This window comes from Haemaphysalis longicornis, unplaced genomic scaffold, assembly GCF_048455015.1.
Source record: "Haemaphysalis longicornis isolate Haplotype H1 unplaced genomic scaffold, Haemaphysalis longicornis Haplotype H1 scaffold_8, whole genome shotgun sequence".
NCBI lineage: Eukaryota > Metazoa > Arthropoda > Arachnida > Ixodida > Ixodidae > Haemaphysalis > Haemaphysalis longicornis.
The window spans coordinates 85,943,501-85,960,022 of record NW_027526445.1 but is presented as its reverse complement, the minus strand read 5'-3'; the positions used below and the strand labels follow the sequence as shown (position 1 = coordinate 85,960,022).

The following is a 16,522-nucleotide window of genomic DNA, read 5'->3' as shown; positions in this document are numbered from 1 at the left end:
AGGGCGAACTTGTGCCCGAACAAGACGAGAGGAAACGAGCGAAGGTCCTCGGGTCTCGTTCGATCTCCGAGAACGACTGCCTGCGTTCGTGGCGTGATCTCTTGCGTGATCTCCCCCTCGCAGTGCACGTGCGCTCGCGCCTCCGTTGGCGAACACAGACAAGCTCGCGCTCCCGGTGCCGAGTTTGTGCTGCCGGTTGCAGCCGGTTCTTGCGCGTACAACGCGGCCCACTTTGCGACATCTACGAAAGCATGCGGTGGTCATGTACCACGAGACACAAGGGATGGACAGACCCATGGCTTTAGGAGCTTCGCCCCTAAAAAACTATCCAACCGCCCCTATAAAAAGAACAGGGGTACTGGTGAGGCTTGCTACCAGTCCGAGGTAACAACAAAAAAAAAAAAACACTCAACAGATCACCCCAACCGCTTGCCAAAGAGAACGCCAGCCTCGATTGAGCGAAAATTCATACGCAATCAAACCCTACCCAAACCATGACACAAGCAAAATAAAACCACGCCCAACTCACTGGCAGTGTTTGACACGATCCTGAAAGACAGCCATAGTACACTCATACCCGATAAAGAATCGCCCCTCATCACATAAGTAATAACATTATCCGTACCGACTCAGTTCCGCTTGGATGTCGTCTGTCAATGTATAGTTCTCAACAACTTTCAAATAGGCCGCGCATCTCTGGGCACGCATTTCTCCATCTCAATGGCAACGCCCTTGAAAAGGGCGATGCGGTAAAGGGGAACATGAGTGTACAGGGAATCACCCGGTCATATCGCGGGGTGCAGTGCGTCGAACTACAGCGGCGGCCGTGGTAACGACGCAACAAATGTATCAACTCCAACGGTTTAAATTTGAATATTGTGTCCTAATTACGCAATCAAATAGACGTCAGCTTGATGACGCGGGGGCCCAAGTTCGCTTCACACAGGGGGAAGCGCCGTTTGTGTTGGCGGTTGGTATTTTTGAACACCATCACCAGCTCCCATAACACGTTAATATTAGCAGGTTCACATGAAAAGTGCATGCCCAGTGACGCCGGCAGGGGATGACAGGTGAGTATAACAGGTACGCACACGCCACAGAGAAAGCAGATTCCACAGAACCTGTGGCGTGTGGCAGTGGCAGTTTGTTTGTAACGTAACTTGCCTTGTTAGACGAAGAAACGAAAGTCACGCAAGAGTCACAAACGCTGTTTAGTAGAAAAGAAGCCAGTGGAAGTAATCCCCTTCAAGAGACAACAAAAAAAAAGTGAAAAAAAAAACGTATACTGGTACAATGTAGCACTATCAAGGTAGTGAAAGTTGCAAGATAAGAAGTTGTAAAGACTGTAGCAGAAAAGAACGCCATGATCGGACCCCACTGCTTTAAGAACTTTTCCTTTTTTTTGTTCATAAAGGGAAATGCGCACGTGTACTCCCTTCCTGAATTATATTGTGCTTAGTCTCCATACATATAGCGACGATGGTTAATCCCTGTTATCAATCAGCAGGCATTGGGAGGAGTTGGTAGGCAGATGGTGACTTGGTGTTTCAGGTGCGCGCTATAAAGGAGGAGCGATAAAACCTATTGCATGTCACCACACAGGGCAGTCACCTGCCCCCAGTTCCCAACTGCTAGCACGTTTAGGAAAAACGGCACCAAGTGAGATACCTTTGGTTGTGCAACCCTGTAAATTACTCTTTTTTGCAGAAGTGTCATTGAACTGTGTTTGCGTCGAGGCCCGTATAATGTCTTTAAATTGTCGCCTATTTATTCATCGCGTTTTGCACTCAAACAACGACGTGCGGTTACGGTATTCAGGGCTGTGTGCACGATTCACTACGGTTTCGTGCGACGTGCTGGCTATAGAAAAGATTTGCCTAACATTTGCAGTGCCAGGGGGCTCCGCTTTTCCCGTTTTTTATCTTTTTAAGAATGTTGAGTTATTTCTTCTTCTTTGTTATTTTGAAAACATGATAGTATTTCTTGGGCTACTTATACGCAGAAATTTTGGTCTTTCTGTATGTCCGTGGGCCTGTGACCCGATTCAGTCACCCCATCAAAGTGAAACAGTACCTGCGTAATAGTCTCGTATACCCACACTCAACTCTAAACGTCTAATTCCGTTGTCAGTGTTCATAGTTGTCAACATTGTCGTACAAGAACAAGGCATTACGCAAGCATCAGGCAGAATTCAATACATAAGAGATATGTGCAGTGTTCCTCTCTTTAAAAATCATGAATGATTGATTTTGCCACACCAAACGCATTACTACTTCAACTGCGGAGTACTTTTGCATGCTGTTGCCGCGCTAATATAGCTCGTGACGGAGTTTCAGATTACGGGTGCAGTGTTGTGCATATAAGAACTTTTTCGTATGCCGTAGGGCAATCTTTAGCAAAAAAATCAAGCAGCAATAGCAACGAAAGGTTCTCCTAGATAGGTTTCACGTTTCGCTTAGAACGCTTGTGGAGTAGTGTCATACTAATGAAAATACAGGTGACACTGGCGCTGCAATCGTTCAACCTCCGTGGAGCTGATCGTGTGACGTAGCCTCGTGATTTTTGAACTTGGCCTATCTTGTGGCTCTCGGTACTTATATGTACAGGGCTTCGTACTTTACCGCGCCTGTAGTTTCAGTTTCGGTGTCGAAAACGTAGGAGGCTCGTTCTGGTGCAGAATTGGTGTTGGCGTCTGATTCCAGCGGCTGCGATGAGCAAATACTGCACGGCTGGAATAGACAAATACGCAAAGAAAGTGTAATCGCCTTGCATATTCTACTCTAAAAGCCTTCATGTATTATGTCATTTAAAACGGATGCAAATCCAGGATTCCGCACCGGGTAGTACAAGCACACTGTTTCATCCTAGTCCCGTTCATCAAGACACTTGCGATGACAATATGAGCGCGGTAGCGCGGAAGCCAAATAAACCTCTTTTGAAAGCAGTTAGTATGTGTGTCCAACAGGTGATTTTCTCAATATTGTGGGAGAGTCTACCTGCGGGTAGGTAAGCACCTTATCATGGTAGAAAGTGGCGGAAAAAGTGAGGGTAGGTCGCATGCACAGGACGATCCCGCCAGTGCAACTGTCATCTTCTAGGCTGTTCCCACAAGCACAACACAGCCCGTGTTTGTTGCTGATCAGCTGTGTGCATTCAACGGCGTGAACAAAACGCACGCACAATGGCTGTGACCGCCCGTTCCATGCAAACTTGTGAAATACATTCAGTGCCTTACGCATGGTGATTGAATCTTAAGTTAAAAACAACGTAGTGAAATGGTTGGATCTCTAATACGCTGCAGTAGATCTCGTCAAACTGCACATGACATGTAGGAACAAATGTACATATGCTACGGTATATAGGCTTTACCTGTTGAAACAGAACGTGGTATTGGTTGCTTGGGGAACCTACCAGTACAATATTCTCAGCGCCTGGACGCAGTTATATTGAGCACACAGAAATAGAGTTGGAGAATGCAAAGTGTGAATTTATTGTGCCAACAGCAAAGTGAAGATTTCAGTTTTACTCAACTATAAAAAAGCACTACTCGCCACTGTTATACGCTTTAACACTAACTACATAAGCAAAGCATTGCTTAACAGTGCAAGCTTATTTTGAGGAAGTTTCAAAAGTTTGGAAGCTGGTGAGCAGCAAATATGCACACTACGCAATGATAATGTGGGAAGGCATAAGCAGTCGCATTCATGTATTTATCGTTCCATGCAACAGCGTCAGTCAATATTTTGGTACCAGGATTTAGTTTCTAGCTACCTACCTGCACAGCCATCTTCTCAACCTGCATTTCGATTTACATAGGGTGCCTCATGCAGGAACCAACAAAATAGTGTGAGGGGTGAACACATGCGTATGTTATGCTACAGTAAAAGGATTACATGAAAGAAACCCTGGAATAGATTATAGCTGTAGAGACGAAGTGTTTGAATCAGCATCTGCCAGCACAAAAGAAGCAGGGCTACAATATCTGATCAACGAGCAAAACAAGGTTCCTAAAACAGCATACACTCGGCATTACGACAATATACATGCCCAGTAAACAGCAGTGGCTGGATACAATCTGATACTTGATAACAACCAGAAGTAGATGAGGCAGTCTTGTACCCCATTTATCAGAATCTTTTGAGCCATACTACGAGTCCAAGGTGGACGAGTCTAGATAAAAAAATTTCAATTCATTATTTGCACAGATATCACAAATGCACAAAAAAAAACACTCCAGCCACAACGCATAATGTCAGTTTTAAGTTACATTCAATTCGATGGTGCTGTATTCATCACAAAGAAACAACATACAATGGCTATATACAGGAGGAGGTCCCGAAGTCAAAGACTGCAGGGGGACCTCCTATAAAGCAAGCATTAACAAGTAAATGTTTTTAAAAACAGTGGTTGTGGTATCATGTTAAACAAGTAAATGTTTTAAAAAACAGTGGTTACAGTATAATGTTAAAACAGACGAAACAGATATTCCAAAACTAAGATTGCACAATTATAGCAAAAAAACAAACGGAACATGTGATCAAAGCAAACAAAACGAACCCAAATTGACTGAAGACGAGCACGTAAGCTATTCTTGAAAGAATAAATATTTGATGCACTTTTTGTAAAGTGAGACAAACAGTTCCATTCCTACGCCATATAAAAATGCACAGATTGTTTTCAATAATTAGTTAGAGCTTCTGGAAGTAAAAGTTTGTTATGCAGGGCAAAACGAGTGTAGCTCTGATGTGGAAGGTGGTTAGCAGTAATAATTTCGATAGGCAGCCTGCCGCTAAAGAATTTACATGCTATGATGCAAAGAGAATACTTCACCAAATTATAAATCTACAATATGTTATGCGCACGAAGCAGCGGTAAAGAACTGCAACGGAAATGACTATGAGTAATGATTTGTATGGCTTGATTCTGCATATGTTTCAAGAGGGACACGTGCGTCAGGTATGTATGTATAGTGTTGATAGCTTATTCGCCCCGCCTTCAACCATATCTCGTTGGAGGAGGTGGCAGCAGCGTCACAAATAAGGTTTGTCAAAGATGCAAGATCGAACCTGGTTTCAATGTGGATTCAAATTGGCCGCGAGGACGTGGAGCTCTCCCTCCTTCTAGCCCCCTCTCCTCCTCAGCAGAGTGACTTGTGTGAATACCACGTATAGAATAAAGTAGGCTAAGACACAACACAGAATACTTCCTCTTCCTTCTGTCAGTTCAATAAACATGTCCCCAAGTCTTCAAACGACTGTTGATGCTACCAGTAGTTAAATGAAGTTGGTATTAGGTGGTGCCTAGGCTACTGCAAATTCAAGCCAGTGCTATAAGTAATATTTATACATAGAACGAATGGCCTTGATAAGCTAAATTTCGAGCACCCGAGCAAGTTTGTTTGAATCTTGAGTTCCTACCACTCCAGATTCAAAGAAAATCTTCCATAGTACTGCAAGGCACTCTCCCCACCATTTCTTTTTCTCTTTATTGTGCGGATAAATGTATACGATATTTTTACTATTTACAAACAGTTGCCATCAACTCCTCCCAGTACCCTTTTTTTGCGGGCTGTCCTTGATAGAATTGTGGTGTTTTTCACAGGCTGGCGGCATACTGGCCACGTCTTGTGCTGCCGACATTCCATCCAAAGACTTGGAAACTGGTTGCATGCCAATATTATTCCGAAGAAGCAAGCAAACATAGGGTTGAAAATTTAAGTATTGTAGTCGGAATGCAGAAGAAAACAAACATTTCACCAAGACGGAAACATCGGATTGGTCTACTGAATCACAACAAGGCAATAATATTCACAGTTGAATGTATGGCTGTCGGAAGACAAATAAACTGAGAAAGTTAGCATTGGCGCAGACAAAACAAGCCGCTATCGGGAAGCACGATAATGTAAGAAACAACTGCTGATGTTCGAGCAGTAATTTCTCGAATATGTATAAAATGTGGTGGATTCCTCTCATAGGAATCGGTAAAACACCGAAGTGAAATGTGCCTTCACCGGGCCACTAAAATGTGCGTTATGTATCCATATAAACCTGCCAATCGCTATTTATATCACTTCGCCATAAGGCAAAGTAAGACGCATGAGCGTTAAACACTGGATTGCACGCGGCGGAACATTGCTTAAATCCGACTTAAATCACAGCCGCTTGAAAACCGTACCGATGAACCGAAACCGAAACGGAAATTATTTAGTGGGGGGAGTGCCTGAATACACCAGCATCCCGCATACACCAAGATAAATAGATAGATACGTGACGGTTGTTCTCTTTGAAGCGGGCGGGCGCCTCAGAATAGGGCATCGAGACCATACGCTGGCATAGAGGCGCCACCTGTTGGCACCCATTAGCGTCATGATGAACTACCTGACATCGCTTCTCCTAGACGACAGCACCATATGACTGAATAAAGCAGTGGAAAAGATATAAGGCGCGTTCGTAGGACTATTTGCGCATGAAATCATATCGCAGTGGGCACAGCGTTTTGTACCTCCCGTTGCGGCAAGACAGTTCGTGGCTCGAATCCCTGCTGAGCCGCGTCAGTAGAACGTTTTCTGGCGATGCCATTTCCGTTACAGATATGACACCGGTGAGATCTTTGTGTACCCGGGCATCAAACACTTTCTTGTTAACATCAATAAAAGCGTAATCGCTGACGTTCGAGCCGACAGCACGGAGAACGCTGAGGCATAAACACCCGGAGAAGTTTCATAGAAAGCCAGAAATACTAATCGTTGGGCAGAAAAGATGCATTGAGGGACGATATTGGTAAAGTAGCACTCAAGGGCCGTGATACATCAGTAAGGAATGAGATGTTTTATGCCAACTTGTTCGCTGCTGATGACATTCCAGAGATCCGTTTGGGATGAAAACTTTTGGAGAAAATGTTACCAACAGCTCAGCCTATAACTTTAGGGAAGTGCTACGGGTACAAACAGCAGGTATGCTCTGCAAAGGTGCAGTCGGCGTTCTGAAATTACACTAAAATATTTCTACAATATTTATCAACCTTGAAAGTACCGCTGGCTCGCCATTAAAAGCGCGAAGAAATTTATAGAACCCGCATGACTAATATCAATCATCTGAAAGTCAAACCTCTTTATGCCGACATTTGTTATTTATAGCCGTACGCTGCTGTAATATAGCGTCACGGTACACGGCGTATAGTGCTCCATGGGGTCGTAGCGCGCCATCCATGTCAACGAGGGCGGCGACGAGACGAATGAGTTACTTGTGAAGCCTACGCGGGCTGTGTCTTCGCCAACTGTAAATATTGTAAATAGATTGTTTCGCTTCCTCATCTACCATGGTTCGTGTCATCTCTGCCAATGTTAATCTCTGTCGTGTCATCTATGTCGTGTCATCTCTGCCATGAACAATCTTATTCGAAATCTGCCACCCTTGTTTTTTAAGAGCCAAGTCAGCAAGCCAGTTTTAGTTAACCCTTATCATCAGTGGAACATATCTATGCGTTAAACTGCAGAACACTATGAATATAGGCATCACAGCGAAAAAACACAAAAACTGAGGGAGATACACGGTCCTTGTCGTGCATCTCTCTCTATTTTAGTCTTTTCTGGGCTGTTTTGCCTAGACTTTGTAGTAACACGCCCAGTTTTCCACGTTAGTCAATTTCACTATGAATCTCTTGAGCTGGCATTCACTGACACGAATAAGAATACAGATCAACAGCGCGACCGCTATGACAAACGCCTGCAAAGATCATAAAGCACAGAAAAATTCCTTGCGTTCTTCCGGACGTTTTCAAAAATTTACTACAGTAAAAACTCATTCATTCGTACTCGGTTAATTCGAACTTGCGGTTAATTCTAACTCACGCCCTGTTCCCAGTCAGCACTTTATATTTCAACGGCCAAAAACTTCCGATTATTCGAACGCGTCGGTATCCAGAACGCATAACTCAATGATCAGCTGGTTCTCATCGCTCCACGCAGAAGAAGTAGGTCTAGAGTGATTACAATGTGTTGCGAATCCAAACCAAACCAAATTTGCTAGACAGGCAAAACAACGAAATGGAAAAACGACATTGTCGCTAGCGCGCAACGCTCCTGCAACAGCTTATTTCGCTTTTACAGAGGGCGCCGCGTCACCGGCGCAAGTGCTCCGGCGCATTATATTATTATTTACGAAATCACTTACCATGAGCGTGTAGTCGCGGCTACCACGCGATAACGAGTCCCAATGTGGCTGCGTGCTGTTCTGCTCGCGCAGTGCGGTGCGACTTCCTTCATTCTAGCGCCCGACCGCTAATTTGAACTCCGCTTAATTCAAGCAATTCTATGTTCCCCTTCTACTTCTAATTAACTAGCTTTTACAGTAGTGCGATACGTATTGTAAAGATAGTAAAGGTATGGATGGCTGCCAGAAAAACAAAAATGCCAGTCTCGCGCTTTAGAGGCGGTTTTCTGGGGAACATGCTGCTGAACACCAATATTTTACCTTACTTGGACGCACGCGTGTACACTTCTGCTAGGAGATTTAGGAGATTTCGTTGCAATAGTTTCCTGTTTTGTGGTCACTGTTGGTTCCGGCAGTGCGTTGTGCGATATTTTCGGAGTACGCCACTTGCACAAGCAAGCCTGTTCTAAGCAATGTAGGGCATGTAGCACTTTTCCGACATAACATGAATAAACACGCACATTTTACATGACTAAATTGTTCACGGTGAATCAATTTTCTCTGTGATTGCAATACAGGTTTTAAAACATTGAACATATGTGTTTATAAAAACAGTGAAAGCTGGAGTATCAATAGGCTGTCCTGCGGGGTATTATGTAGACTGTAAGCTAAAACGCCCCGCAAATTTGCTTAGTTCAACATCTTGACAATGGACCCCAGCGTCAGCAATGTCCCACGTTTTACCTGTGCAGACCTAAGTTTAGAACAGTTTTGAGTTGTGTGTATAAAAAACAACTGCCATGACGTCTACTTTCCCTCTGGAGGCAGATGTGCGGATACAATCTCGCTTGCAGATACTGGAAGCGGCAGTTCAGAAACCGCGGAGTGTGCGTTGGAGAATTCCGAAATTCGATTGTGTGGCTGGCGTCGCTGAACGTCGCAGGTGTTCGGCGAGGCAGAACTGAACAATGCAGGCAACACGGCGCGACCTTACAGCAGTGGTCAAGGATCGGCGTACCAACAACTGTCACGCTTTTGTTTTAAGTTCGTTACGCTTGCGTTATAATGCAACCTCTAATGATACCTAATATATTCCAATGTTTCTGGCCAGCATGTGGATTACGAAAGTCAAAGATACGGCACCAAATGTGGACCGGTAAGCACTTTTATTAAATTGCGCGGTAAAACATCCTCTTATCGAGTTAGGGCTAGTAGACGAAGTAATCTTGGAGGGCCTTACTCGAGTACCTATGCAGTTACAATTCCTAGGTGGGTATATGTGAGTGTGTAGCGCATAACAGTATAGAATGTAGACATTTTATGGGTACGGAAAGTATGAAACCATCACCTGCTGTTCAGTTGCATTAGTTATAAACTGAATTCAGCCGAAGCAATTCTTTTCGGTACGGCAATATATGTTGTAATTAATTGTGCCATGAGTACTAATACTTGCGTAAGTCAGCGAGAATGTTTCGTACGTGACCATTTCTAAAAGCTTTATCGCCGTAGTGACTAGCCTACGACGACCCTCAAAGCAGTACCAATTCAGGAACGTATCTATGCAATGAAAAAATGAAGCGTAACTTAAAAAAAAAACCCTACAGGGCGGCGTTTGGCGTTGAGCCAACCATATGGAAGATCGTTAGCCATATGCGTCAGCTTGGTCTCCACATCATCATGTTAAAACCCTAGTAGACAAGTTCTCTAAGAACAAGTTTCAGTTTGGTAGCGCCACAAATACCGTCCCACAAAATTACGGGTGTACACGAAGGACGAATAAGGTCTAACCTGACCACTCCTGCCCGCTGCCCCCCCACATATGTGGAATGACTCGGCATGTAGCCGTAAAATAGTGCAGTGTCTCGCATTCATGTATCACAGTGTTTCACGTGCAAGTAAGTTGTACGGACGCAAGCAAGCTGGCGTTCTTCCACTTCACGTAATAGGTGTCCTTGAAAATCAATGTTGATTTCGTCGGCTACATGCGGCAGCACTGCGTCGACTATCCCACTCGGTCTGTTCCTTAGACAAGCTGCAATGCAGTCAAAACCGAATTTTCTTAAATGGCAATATTGCAATAAAATGTCACATGGAGAGGATTCTACCGTACTTTTAATGTTCAATATGGATGCAGATAGACAGAATACCCGCAATGTCTCCTTCAAGCCTTCGATAAATTTCTTTAAACATGGTAGGTCATGGTGGTCCAGTGAAGCAGGTTGCCGAAGGCATTTTGGCTGTACCTCCTGTACGATTCCTTCCTCGTCTGACACATTGTTCTGCCTCTCCATTGGCCTTTATAATTATTGCCGATGTTTTCACTCATCCTGTGTACTTTGAGGTACGTGCTTAAGATACTTCTCATTTGATACGGGTCCCCCTCCTGATGGGGTTTTGGCCTGCAGCGTTTATAAGTATGTAAAAAAATTCATTATTTGAACTTCATTTCTCTAATATTAAATAAAATCCGTCGCACCAATACAGCGTATTAGTCGTAGCTGGGGATCACGATGAATGTTTTACAGCACTGATGAGGCACTGAACTTTCCAACGAAGAATTCTTTGATTTGGTCTCCCTTTATATACGAGCGGACGTTATCGCTTAGCGTAGCACGTAATAACTGCCTGAGAAGGTAAACTTGTTTTAAACCGGTTACTTTCAAAACCACTCGTGCTGTGCTTAGCTCTCGTTGTGTTCCATCGCGCACCTTGTAGTTATGTCGTATCGAACAGATGACGATGTCCATTCCAATCGTTCGGGACGGCCTCCATTGTACTGAGCGGGCATATCGAGCATTGAAACTTAGGTAAGCTCTGTTTTCACACACCTGCAACTGTGTAAGCTCCTCCGTGAATATTTAGAGACCGGCGATCTGAGGCAAGCCAAGCAGCACTTACGCTTGAACTGCAATTAGACTATGGTCTCGCTAGTTGTTGATAATTCATGACTGTAACTTGAGCCCACAAAAAAAACGAGGACTGATCGAACGTTCAAACTTCAAATGTTAACTTGTGGTGCATAGGGGCCTGACAGACGTGCCGTTGTTGATGCTTCCGAAATGTCTGTCTGTAGTGCAAATTTACGGGACGGTACATTGTTCCTCGGCAGGGTCGAAGTTTTCTTCACAAAGAAATACATTTTACACCTGCAGCAGGGCTATTACGCTTGAACACCCTTGGCACTGTTCATTGTTATCTTTTGCTCTGGTGAATAATTTCTCGCGTTTTGAGATTGTATCGCTACAAAACACCTAAGAATGGTCTCTGTCAGTGTTGCAACTAATTTGCTGTCTTTCATGCAGTGCGATCGTGGTGGGTCTATGGGTGCGCAAAATAGGCAGTCGAGTCGAAATGGGTTTTGCTGCGATCCTAAGATAATGCTAACGTCGTATCCTCCAAATCACCCGCTCCAACGCGGAAGCACCACGACAATTCCTCCAAGTTTGAGAGCCTAGAGGGCACACAGGTTCATTTATATAATCTTCTTAGAGAGATACATAAATTCAAGAAACCAAAAAGCGACGGGAAATCTAGAAGAAATTTATTTGTGACTTTTTTTGCAAGTAATCGTAGGCGGATGATATTTGGCGTTATTATTGAAGAGGAAGTTTCGGTGTTTAGCCGTGCCAGGGTAATAGTGCAAAAAAACATGGCAGTTCGGGCACGTAGTCCGGCACTTTGAGGGATATACTCCTGGAGCTAACTTTTGGGGTTTAATAAAGATTATGTCACATACAGGGGGAATTAAAAGAAATGCGAACAACGGAGCACACAGCCTCCGACGCATGCCGCACCGTCTGGCTGACTGTGAGTAAACTACGCCAGGCGTAGTTCTTTCAGAGCGTTTGAGAGCGTGGCCTAGTGTTAGGAGAAATTCTTGATAAAGGAGTGACGGCGGTCATTTATTTTAAGGCGTCTTTTTACTCTCCGTCTCCACTGAGAATCATGTTATCTAGTAAATTACGGAGCCAAGCGTGAAGCTGGCTTATTGCAGCTAGCGGATGCCCTTGAACGATCACCGTGCCCAGTGGCGACACAGCGTGAAAAGGCGCCTAAAAATAAACAACTGGAGATGCTTCTTGATCAAGTATTTCCTATAAATGTAGGCTACACTCTCAAACGTTCTCAAAGAAGTACGCATACGCGAAGTTTACTGATTTTCAGCCAGACGGTGCGGCATACGTCGGAGGCTGTGTGTCACGTTCTTCGCATTTCTTTTAATCCGCCCTGTACCCAAGAATAACGGAATGCTCCTACAGGAACTAAACTCTACCGGAATGAGCGTGTGGTGCGCAAAAGACTAGAAGAAAATACAAACGGCAAGAAACAGTGAAAAGTGTCACGCGTACACGATAGCATAGGCGATTCGAATTCCAGAGCCATTTCCACTGCTCTGCATCAAAAGACCACGAGACGCGCTGCTTCCACGACCTGCCGAGTCAATCGAGAACGTCGGTGATTGGATGAGAACCCTCTGGGTTAGGGCTGATACGCTGGCACCGCTTTCCACAAGAGGTCACATTGTGGTTGCCGCATAAGACAAAAGCAAACGGGTGTTTTCTCGATGGAAAAGCACGGTAACCAAGGGCGGCTATGCGCTTGTAACAAAACAAATGGAACACAGAAGCTGAATATGCGTAATTTAGAGCGAGCTGTGAAGTCAGCCACAAAACATTTACTGCAGATAATGGCTAAATATAACGCCTTGTTGGAATAAAGAGATATATTAAGCATTATGCTAAAAACAAAATACACTTGAATTACATACCTGTCAACAGAAAATGAATAAGATTGTCTAGTTCGAAGCAATTCAACGGCGTCGGCGAGATGAGATGACCAGGACTCCAAATGGGTATCACGTGTGCTATTTTATGTAGAAAATCAATTTTTACTAAACTAATTCAATGTGTTCGAGAGAGCAGGACATGGCGCTCTCGAAATCCGAGCGTTTTGTTATGAGAATAAATGATATTAGCCATTAATGCTGGAGCTTGAACGAGAAACAAGGAAACTTGTGTTAGTGAGAAACCCTGCATGGAGTCATTCGCCTCTTCGATGCAGGATTTTAAAAGAACCATTGCTACAATTTAGCTCTTCTAAAACGGAGAAACAGGATTCTGTAGATATGCCTAATGACGCCCTCACAACCGCACCGAAGATCAGTAGCAGATGCGAGGAAATAGCGCGTTGAAAGAAAAAGCAAAACTAACTCCGAAAACTAAGGTAGCAATTATGAAATTACATAACAAAAAACGGTTGAGTACGTTGGGTGACACTGAATTAGCTAGGCGGTCAAGGTTGAATAACAGAAGTAGAGCCAATTCATTCGTGCGTACAACGTGGCAGTGTTGAGAAACAAACACTGCAAAAGGGAGAAAGCCGAAGGGCAGGTAAAAAAGAAGCTAGGAATTTCGGAAAAGAGCATTAATGCACCCAGAGACGAGCAGGGAACATCACACACGATATGGACAAGATGATAAGGAGTATCCCAACGATTTTACGCCAGGGTATATGCCAGCGAGGCTCTACCAGAAGACACCACTAATTCTGAAGATTCAGTTCGATATGTCTCACGAGTAACCAGAGACGAAGAACAAAAGGCTGTCCATTACATGAAAAGAGGAAAATGTGCTGGTGACGACTGCATAACCGGATGTCTTTTTAAGGAAGGAGGAGAAATTGTTCTTGAAAATCTTGCTGCAGTACTTACAGAATGCTTTAGGGCGATAACTGTGTCCAAAGCCTTCAAGAAACGCCAACATAATCCTGATTCACAGGAACAGGCACACCAAACAGCTTAACAACTCCCGCCGATGTAAGGCTACTCTTAGTGGTAAACACGCTACTAAGGGAATATTGGCAGAAGAAATGGTAGCCTTCATTCCTAACAACTCACAGAGCAAGCCTGTTTTAGATACTCAACGATCGATCCCATCCATGTCGTCGACCAAGTGATAAAAAGATCGCACATTGCAAAAAAAACATCACATTGTATTTATAGACTTAAAAAGAGCGTGTGATTCTGTAACCGCCACATAATTGCTTGAAGATTTGAAAGACCACGGAATCGAGGACACCTACATAAGACTCCTAATTAGATATACAAAGGATGCACGCACCCGATATTCATCCTCAATCAAAGCGAAAAATCCCGGATCCGAAAGTGCGTACGACAGAGTGAAACCATGTTGCCACAACTATTCACATCATGTCTGGATGGCGTGCTCTAGATAATTTGCTGTGACGTCACGAGATTACGAATAAACAAATAATTGAGCTGTATTAGCTATGAAGACAATATCACGCTAAGGGAGTCTGCAGGACACCTGTAAATATGGCCACGTATAAAACACATTAACCATATGTAACCGAATGATAGAGCGAGTAAACCATTATAACTACCTCCGTCAGTGTGCCCGTGCTGATCCCAAATATGAGAAAGAAATGGTGCGCAAAAAAGGTATGGGTTTGGGTGCACTCGGGAAACACTCCCTCATAAAAACGTAAGGCAATTCTACGCCTGAAAACAACGTATACTGCCCACGCGTACTGCCAGTAACCAGACATGGAGCGGAAACCTGGCGCCTTACTGAACTACTAAAAAAGAAATATTTAGGTGCCCCAACGGGACATGGGAAGAAGAATGATGGGAATTACGGTAAGAGAGAGGAAATGAGCGACTTTGATCAGAAAGCAAACCCAAGTAGAGGATACCATAGCCGAAAACAAAAATAGACTTTGAATTGGGCTGGCTGGGCAATTAGGTAAAACCACTGCCAATGAGCCACCGGGGTGCCAATGTGTATACCGACAGTGTGGCTTTATAAAAAGGGGAGGTTCAATATCTAGATGGAGACACAAAATAAAAAAAATTCGGAGGAAAAGAATGAACCACATTAGGGCAAGACAGGGTGGTTTTAGGTCCATGGGAGAGGTTGTCTTCTTCAATGGACTTACTAGGCTGTTGAGGATGATTATGACGAAGGTGCTCATTCCAAGAAAAATCTTAACGTCATGTGTCGTGCCAATGCATGTTTAAAGTTTTTTTTAAAGAAATCACATTGATGTATGAGTAATGCAACGGCGTTTGGCGTATGTAGAATAATACAAGAATATATTTCTTATGGTTGTATTTTTAAAGCCAATGTTCGCATCACTTCTATTGCAGTGAAGTGTGATTTGAACGTAGGATGCTTTTACTACTCGCTCATCATCGAACAGGTTTCTTATACAAGTTTCCCTGCTACGTCAGCCGTTAATGCGTATAAAAACAAACGGAGATGCTAATAACCCTTGAGGAACGCCTGATCCCGATTAAACGCAATTCAAAGCACGTCTTGCATTCATGCTTTTAGAACTGGTACAAATGTTGTGTACCCAATTGGAGATGTTAGTATTATTATTGAAATGTGACAGTTTAGGTAAGCGATAACGAAAAAGTAGTCTGTGAAATTGTTTGGGTAAATGTATGAAAATGTCATTGGTATGTGATGTAGTATTGGTTGCCGTTCTGAAGAAAAGTAGGCAAAGTGATCACTTGTTATAGTCTACACTGCTGTTCCGAAGACGAATGAGTAGATCGTAAAACTCAATACATAGTTTAAGGCCCTGACACTCCCAGAGATTAAGAAGTGTTCTTCTCTTACACCGAACTAGGATAGCGTGAAGGTTTAATTTTTGCGGATATTTTTCTTTTTTACGAAAACGGTACCAGTGCCCACGCGGCTTGAGCCAATGTGCAGTTCCGTTTTGTCATATACTTGGAAATGATAAGCACCGGCAGGCCTCGCACGCGGTATAGCGGCTGTCATATCATTCATCTGAGTACTTGTCCCAGAACTAGTGACCTGTCGTTTGTCATAGAAGTTATTAGTTTTATTATAAAAGGGAAGATTTGCGACAAAGCGCCGGTTCTACCTGCCCAATCTGATGAATAACGATATGACATTCTGGTACTCGAGTCCGGGAAATTTCGCTATATCCAATGTTTTCGCCGAGAACTTCCTTAGAGTTGACATTTGGCAGCCAAATTACGCTCCGTGTACGTAATGTATGGAGTTACCGTTAAGCACGATGCTTGGTTGGAATCGAGCGCCGAATAACCTGGCATGGTTGTCATCGAAGGTTTGTCCTACTGCGACGAAATCACTTACGTACAGCCAGCCCGTGGCCAGTATTGGCTGATAAAAAGAGTGTTTAAGGCAATTTGTATTGTTATTGACTCATTGCTTATGCCCAACCCCCCTCTCTCAAACCGAGCAACCAACCGGTCGTTAAGAAAGCTTTTGCCCCATGGGCTTGCTTGTTCGCTTCAATTTGCCAGGACCCTGTTTTTGTGGAAATCGAAGGGAAGTGTTTGCACGAATAGATGG

General features: G+C 43.8%; 1 long non-coding RNA gene across 1 annotated transcript in view; it reads left to right on the top strand.

Annotated features, from left to right (window-relative positions):
- The first annotated feature begins 9,000 nt into the window (after positions 1-9,000).
- The window catches only part of LOC144149139 (uncharacterized), a 44,787-nt gene continuing 37,265 nt past the window's right edge, over positions 9,001-16,522 (top strand). Inside the window, exon 1 of the long non-coding RNA XR_013318198.1 lies at positions 9,001-9,306. This is a non-coding gene — a long non-coding RNA (uncharacterized LOC144149139). The remainder of the gene's footprint in view (positions 9,307-16,522) is intronic.